The 8,473-nt window shown below is 46.7% G+C and overlaps 1 non-coding gene across 1 annotated transcript; it reads right to left on the bottom strand.

Moving 5' to 3' along the window:
• Window positions 1-957: 957 nt before the first annotated feature.
• LOC123800902 (U6 spliceosomal RNA) lies at window positions 958-1,064 on the bottom strand. The gene has a single exon (XR_006782051.2). It is a non-coding gene; the product is annotated as a U6 spliceosomal RNA (small nuclear RNA).
• Window positions 1,065-8,473: the final 7,409 nt, after the last annotated feature.

Raw genomic sequence — 8,473 nt, 5'->3', positions numbered from 1 at the left:
CTCAGCAGTACCCTTTATGGCTCTGAGTCTCATTTCCTCATCTGTAAAATGAGACTAATAATAGCATCTGTTTTGTGTGATTGCTCTGAGGATTGAATGAGTCAAGGTTCCAAAGGGCAGGTAGCTGGCACATGGCCAGTGTTCAGTCGGTATCACTGTTGTTGGGATAGGTCATCATGCTAAGCTCTGACGAGTGTGAGCCACCATACCAGGCCATTGCCTGTTTGTGTGTGAGGAAGCCTGGAGGTATGTTCAAGGATGTGTGTGCACGTGGGTCCATGCACACATGCCCAGAGTTGCTGAGTGAGTGAGTATATGTGTCAGTATGAGCACTTATCTAGGTGGGACCTTGAGTGGAGGCCTGCCCATCCATGACGGCACATGCAGGACTATGGGTGTGAGTGTGTGAGACAGGGGAGTGAGAATGAGCGAGGGGGTGTGTGTGTCCACAGCTGTGCACAATTAGTGCTGGATGTGGGTAGATTGAGCCATGAAGGTCCACAGAGAATGGGATACGACCAAGCATATGTGTTAGGTTGTGTGTACATATGTGCATGAGTGTGTGTGTATCTGCTCTTGATGCGTGGAAAAAATGAGAAGATGTAGAAACAAAGAATGCTTTCAAACCTTTCCAGGGATGTTTGAATCAAACGAACCCTTGGGGACTGTGACCAGCTGGAAAGACGGGGCAAGCCAGGTGGAGGGGCGTGGAGAAAGGCTTTTCTGAGGTTCCTAATCACACTTGGGCTGAGAGCCAGGGGCCGTCTTAAGGCCAACAGCTTCCCACACACAGTTGCCTCTTCAGCCTGGTGACAGCTCCACATCTGGGCCCTCCTCTCCTCGTTCCCATCGCTATTAGTAGATATTTTGTTCATTCATTCAATTTTTTTTTTTAGTCAACTAGTTTATTCTCTCTTTTTTTTTAAGTTTTAATTTTATTCCAGTTAGTTAACATACAAATGTATGGAGCACTTCCTGAATTTGCATGTCAGCCTTGCACAGGGGCCATGCTAATCTCCTCTGTACTATTCCAATTTTAGTCTATGTGCTGTCGAAGCGAGCTATTCATTCAAATATTTGTTGAATACCTGCTATGGACCAGGAACTATGCTGGAGGCTGGGGATAAGGCCCCTGTCCTAGAGGAGCTAACGTCTTAGTTGGAGGGGGTATTATATACATAAACACATATATCATGGACAAACGCCACATGAAGTGGTGGCGAGTGCCATGAAGAAAAATCAGAGGGTGATTGGGAGATGGGAAATACTCCCAATAGAAAGGAGATCAGGGAGGCCTGTCTGAGGAGCAGAGAACTGAGTGTCGAGGGGAAGACATTTTAGGCAAAGGGAACAGCAAACACCAAGACCTTAGGTGAGAATGTGCCTGGCACATTCCAGGAATGATGAGGAGATGGGTGAGGCTTCAGTGACATGAACTAGGGGCAGAGGAGAGGAAACTGGGTCATAAAGCTGCCAGGACAGGGAGAACCGTGAGCTTCAGCAGGGAAGGCCGACTCTCCTTCCTTTCCTTTGCCTTCTCCACCCACCTCGCATGTTCCTTTCCTGAGGCTGCTGCACCAGCTTACTGCGGACTGGTGGTATAAAACAACTGAAAGTTTTCTCACAGAGTGATGGAGACCAGAATCCAAAATCAAGGCGTCAACAGGGCCACACTCGCTCCGAAGGCTCTAGGAGAGAATCCTTCCTTGCCTCTTCCAGCTTCTGGTGGCTCTGGGAGTTCACTGGTTTATGGCCACATCCCTCCAATCTCTGTCTCCATCTTCCCATGGCCTCCTCTTCTCCCTCTGTCTCTTCCTTCTTCTTGTCTCTTCTGAGGATGCTTATCATTGGATTTAGGATTTAGAGCCCACCCAGATAAACTCATCTCAAGATCCCTAACTGAACTGTACCTACAATTCACGTGTTCTGGAGTCAGGACATAGGTATATCTTTTGAGGGGCCATTGTTCAACCCACTACACTTCATTTTTCTAGGATCTAAGGCAGACCCAGTAGGGCTCCTGTAGGTTTCACTCTTCACCTTTATGGAAAGGGACAATGGCATGGATTCCTAGGGTTGTCAAGAGGGAAAGATGAAGTCCTGAATAAGAAGGTGCCCCACATATGTTGGTGCTCAATATTGAATCGTTATTATTGGGGGATGTCCCCATGAAATCAGTCACTTTATCAAGTTTCTTGAGCTTCTATTGAGTGCAGAGCCTCTATTAGGCACCATGGGAGTCGAAAAGGAAGGGGCAGGCCCAACATCAGATTCCTCTCCTGACTCTGCTCTGGCTCACCTTTGTGATGGTTAATTTTATGTGTCAACTTAATTGGGTCACAGGGCCATCCAAATGAAACATTATTTCTTGGTGTCTCTGTATGTTTCCAGAGAGTAGCATTTGAATCAGTGGACTCAGTAAAGTAGACTGTCTTCCCCGTCATGGGTGGGCATCATCCATTGAGGGCCTGAACAGAACAAGAGGTGGAGGATGGGAGGATTTGTTCCCTTCCTGACTGCTTGTTTGAGCTGGGACATTGATCTTCTCCTGCCCTTGGACTGAATTACAGCACCAGGTTTCCTGGTCTCCAGCCTGAGGATGGCAGATCAGCAGACTTGGTCTCTGTAATCATGTGAGCCAATTCCTTAAGGGAAATTTCTCTTTCTCTTTTTTAACATGGATGGATCTCAGAGACTAAGTTGAGTGAAAGAAGTCAAACAAAAAGAGTATATGCTGGATAATTCCACTTGTATGAAGTTCAAGAACAAGGAAAACTAACTGATGTTTATAGAAATTAGGTCAGTGGTTACATTGGCAGAGGGATTGGGGACTCTCAACTGGGAAGGGACAGGAAGGAGCCATCTAGTGGTCTGAAAATTAGTCCGGCTCAAGGTTACGTGGGTTTAACAAAAGTAAAAATGCATGAAGCTGGACACTTAGGACAGGTGCATTTTGTTTACTTAACTGTACATATGTTCTGTCTCAATCACAACATTAGTAAGTCTGCAGTACCAAATGTTGATGACGATGAGGAGTACCGGGGCTTCTCATGCTTTGTTAGTTGGGGAGAAGGAAATATACATAACCTCTCTGGGGAGCCAGTTAGCAATAACTCGCAAAGCGGAAGCTGTGTGTGCCCACCATTTCCATTCCCAAGGCTATACCCAAGAGAATATCACACATGTGCACAAGAAGACATGTACAACACTGTTCATTGCATCATTGTTTGTAAATGTGAAATATTAGAAGCAACCTAAAAATCCATCAACAGGATAATAAGATGCGGTGTACTCGTGTAATGTAATTATACATAGCAGGCGGATTAGAGAGAAGAGGTAGAGAATCATAAGTAGTAGATCTAGAAGGGCCTCAAAGATCAAGTCCATGCTCTATTTTAACCATAGCAAAACTGAGGCCCAGAGAGGCTGACGGACTCATCCAGGGTCACACAGCAAATTAATGAACAAGTAATGTGAGGCCTAGGTTTTCTTACTCTCAATCCAGTACTCATCCCTAGGGATAGAAAAGGAAATTCGTTATAATCCCTGTTCAGATAGCTTCCCTGGGGGCGGGAGGCAGTTCCACACATGGGGAGGTAAGCACAATCATGTTTTGGGTGTAGGGACACTCTCCCCACAGACATGTCCTATGGCCAGCTCAAGGTCCAGATGCCCCATCACAAATCTTAGGACACCTTCACCACTTCTCTGAGACCAGGCCAGCATTGCTCAGGGACCCTCAGCAGGCACTACCACTGAAGGGAGTTGGGGCAGAATGAAGATATGCATGCCAGGCTTTTCCTTGAAAACTCTCATCCCATCAGGACCTAAACTCAATTCCCACCCTGGGCCCAGCCCTGCACTGCTTGTAGCACTCCCACACTCAGCCATTCCATCACTCCTTGCTGCTTCAGGCTTCCCTATCCCTGGTCCTGCCCACATAGGTCCTTGTCTTAGATGTTTCGTCTGTGGCCTTGGAACCTCTTTTTCTATACAAAGCACATTTCTTGACCTTCCCAGAATGTTTCCTTTGAGGGCTGCTGTACTAGAGTAAAGGCGGGGGGGGGGGGGGGGTTCTGATTTGAGGTTGACTTTACATGGAGGAAGGATACTTTGTAAAATTTGTCCAGAGAGATATCCTAATCTTCACAGAGGTCCTTAGGGAGGCCTTGTTTCCCCTCCTGAGCCTTCAGAAAGGATACCACGTCCCCTAGGGTCCTCTCAAGCAGAGGCCTCTCATTTCCTGTCAACGCCATGCATCTCAGAACCTTCTCCATTCCCTACTGCTCCTTGTACATTGTTGCTTCAAATTGAACTGTCTGAGCCTCTCTTTCCTCAGATGCAGAGTGGAGATAGTCAAAGTATTACCAAAGAACGCTCTTGGTTACAAGTAATAGAAAACCGGACCAATAGTAGGTTAGGGGACTTTGTCTTACAGGAATTCTCAACAGAGGGAGCTGCTTGGGTTGCTTCACTGGCTTAATGATGTCATGCCAGGGTCTCTGTGATTCTATTGGCCTTTTCCTCCTGTTGCAGCCTCATGGAATATGTTGTTCTGTGGGTGACATCATGTCCATGTGCCAGGTGGAAAAAGAAAGTAAAGGAATGAAGGATGAGCAACCTGAGTCTCTTCTTGGAAAGCCAAGGTGTTCCCAGAAGTTTTATCCAGTGGGCATTCTCTTCTGTCTCATTGGCTAGCACTATACACAGTGCCCCCCTTAGCTAGAAGGTAGCTAGAGAGGAGGATATTGATGAAGTCAGTCACTAACCAACAGTATCCACACACGCACATCCCCCTCTTGGGGGCGATATGAGGATTACAAGAGCATAGCGCCACCAGAATAGCTAAAATGTAAAAGGCTGACGATATCAAGTGTTGGTGAGAATGTGGAGCAACTAGAACTCTCATACATTATTGGTTAAGAGAATAAATTGGTACAACCCTTTTGGAAACTATTTGGCAATACTAGAGCTAAATCTACATCTCCCTTATGATTCAGGAACACCCCTAGGTTTATATGTCCAAGAGGAGTAGATAAATATGTCTACCGAAAGGCATGTGCATGAGTGTTCATGGCAGCCTTCTTCTCTGAAAACAACTCCGAGGCCCATCAACAGCAAAACAGATCCATTGTGGACTATTCGTACAACAGGACACTGCGTAACAAGAGGAGGGGAGGAAAGAAGGGGAGAGGAAAAAACTCATACACACAGCAGCATGACTTGTCCAAAGTCATGGTGCAAAGGTGGAATTCAAGCCCAGGTGTGGTGACTCCAAATCCTGTACGTCCTAGAGGAAACAGGATCTCTAACTGGTGGGAAAGTAAATTAGAAAAGCCTTCTTGAGGGAGGTTTGGCAGTATCATTGTTAAAAATGTAATGGCCTTTGACTCAGCACGTTCACCATCACAACCTACCCTAGGAAACATATCCGTGTGGACAGAAAGAAGCATGTACGAGGATGTTCACTTCACTGTTTGTCATGGGGAAACAATCCAAATTCGCACTAACAGGGTACCGAGCAGCACCGCTGCACTTGGAAGGCTCTTAGAAGTGCAGTCGGTGAAAGTGTGGACTGTCAGTTCAAATCCTGTTTCGTTCACTTGGTAATATACTTACCCTCTCTAGGTTTCACTTTCTTTGCATTTATTTACTTATTTATTTATATTAATTTTTAAGAAGTAAGCTCTAGGCCCATGGACTCACAACCTTGAGATCAAGAGTCACAAGCTCCACCAACTGAGCCAGCCAGGTGTCCCACTTCTTCCACCTTTAAAATGGAAAGAACGCTAGTGATCAAAGGCTGTCAGGTTGAAATCTGATATGCACATGAAGCCCAGAGGGAGGACGGGGCGGGATCCCTCGGAGGCACTTGAGCATATTTTCACAGCATACACAGTATGAGATCCTGGGCTGTAGTTAAAAAGAACCCTGGGGGGGGGGCGGGGGGGGGCACGCCTGGGTGGCCCAGTCGGTTAAGCTCTTGATCTCAGGGTTGGGAGTTCCAGCTGTGTTGGGTGGAGCCTACTTAAAAAAAAGAAAAAGAGCTAGGAGATGTGCCTGGCTGGTTCAGTTGAACAGCACGCGGCTCTTGATCTCAGAGTCATGAGTTTGAGCCCCATGTTGGGTGTAGAGATTACTTAAGTAAATAAATCTTCTAAAATTTTTTTAAAAATAAAAAGAACTAGGAAATCTCTATGTACTTGTATAGAAAAGAAATCTTGGGGTCCTAGGGTGAAGTAGGAAAAGGTAGTTGTGGAACAACATTTCTAGTTGCTCTTCCCCTTGGAAAAGCAAAGTGATGTTTTCCTGTATGTTTATGCCACAGATTCATACAAAACAAGATGTGGCAGGATATGGACCACATGTATAACAGTGTTACCTCTGGGGCAAAGGAGGAATTGTGCTGTTTTACCCCTGGGCTCTGCCACTTACTAGCTGTGTGATCTTAGGCAAGTTATAGTGCCTCTCTCTGCCTCAGTTGCCCCATCTTTAAAATGGGGATATGCTAGTAGCTACCTGATAAATGGTTGTAAGGACTAAATGAATTAACACACATGAATCACCTAGAATAGTGCCTGTAACACAGTGTACAGAACTGTTAGCTATTACTTATGAAATTAAATTTCTTTTCCTTCTTTTCTGCTCTTTCACTCTGCTGAGAACTTCTCTGTCTTGGTCAGAAGTGGGGGACAGCTACCCCCTCACAATTCCTTCAGGGTTTTATGCAAAGGAAAAGCCTGAGAAAGTTTGAAGGATTGTACTGGAGACACAGGGTAAAGATGGGCTCATGGGTGGTGGGCAGGAGTGGGCCTGGGGGTGGGACAGTGGAGGAGGGGACAGACGCAGCCGGGCCCAGTGTCCGAGAACAGGGCCTAAGGACCGCATTTCATCCAATTTAAGACCCGTCCCTGTAATATGCACCATAATTTTGTGTAACACCACGTGCTTTTTACACGCACCTCAGCTATTACACGCGTCCCAATTTCAAAGATTAAAAGGCAAACAGATGTGCATTGTAGACTCATTAAAATATGGGTCCTTAAAGCACTGAAAAATTATAATGCCCTCACTCCCATTTTTTAATATCCTACTAAACTGTAAAATAAGTAGAACAGGATCTTTCCTGTCATTATTACTTTGAAGCTTTTTGGTGGGGGAGGGGTATAGTAAATGTCAAATTCTTTCCTTAAACCATATCTCGTCTTCTTTGTTCCCCTGCATGGGCTGAGTCAGCCTGTTGGGTGACCCAGGCCTGCCCTGGGGGAGGGGGGAAGCCACACAACTGAGTTCTTTGAGCCTCTCCCCTGCCCCCAGGGCAGCAGCAGCTGGAAAAGGGCCCAGCTTTATGGGGGAACAATGGTGCCAGCCAGCTGCGGGTGAAGCAGGGCTGAGCAGCCTGGCCAAGCCTGGTCTGGATCCAAAAAAGTGACCCTTGTACGTAAGGGGTCCACTCCACTGGGGCAAAGGTCTGAGAGATCCAGGGAAAGTGGAGAGGGAATCACCTCAACATTCCTGGTGAACAACTCTGCGCATGAAATCCCGGAACCTCAGCCAGAGGCCTGCAGGGCCCGTGGGATTCAACAGTCCCATTGTACAGATAGGAAATCAAAGGCCTCAAAGGTTCTGAAACTTATTCCAGGTCACACAGTAAGTCAGAGGCGAATCTGGAGTCAGAATCCAGGTTCCCTCTGACACACCACGTCCACTATCGAGTGATTTGTGCCATCTTTTATAAACATGCCCAGGTCATGTGGTTTTGACAAAGTGACTGTCTGACACATCAGATAAAGTGTCTGACCCAAACAGTCACTGGAATGAGATCCGCACGAATCTCCGGGGGGGTGGGAGGTCTGTGAGCACCTGCCTGCCCCCACTCCTTCCAGCCAATCTTTACTGGGACATAGTAACTGCCTGGGTTCAAAGCCACATCTAATACTTCCTGCGGAAATGACTTTGTCACCATGGTAGCTAGCCTCCACGACAGCCCGCAGTGGTTTTCACCGCCTGGTCTTCATACCCTTGTACAGTCGGTGATTAGAGCTGACCTGTGTAACCACTAGGATATTACAGAAATGGCAGTGTGATTTCGGAGGCTAAGTCTGAAAACACAGAAAATACATTTCAGCTCCCACTTTGCTCTCCTGCATCAGTTGTTCTTGGGAGTCAGTGGCCATGTCGAAAGCGCCCTCAAGCAGCCCAATGGCGAGATCCACATGGCCAGTAACTCCTACAACTGCCAGCCGATTTGCCAGCCCTGTTCAGGGGCCACCTTGGAACTGGACCCTCCAGCCCTGGTGAAGCTTTCAGATGACTGCAGCCCTGGTTGACAGCTTGACTGGAGTCTCATGGGGTGCCCCAGGCTAGAATCACCCCGTTCATCTGCTCTTAAATTCCCGACCCACAGAAAATGCGTGAGATAATAAATGATTATTGTGGTTTTCAGCTGTTATGCTTTAGAATAGTTTTTTTT

The sequence above is a fragment of the Ursus americanus genome, chromosome 22, assembly GCF_024610735.1.
Source record: "Ursus americanus isolate L20-20 chromosome 22, mUrsAme1.1.p, whole genome shotgun sequence".
Lineage (NCBI taxonomy): Eukaryota > Metazoa > Chordata > Mammalia > Carnivora > Ursidae > Ursus > Ursus americanus.
This window is presented reverse-complemented; position numbering and strand designations above follow the sequence as displayed.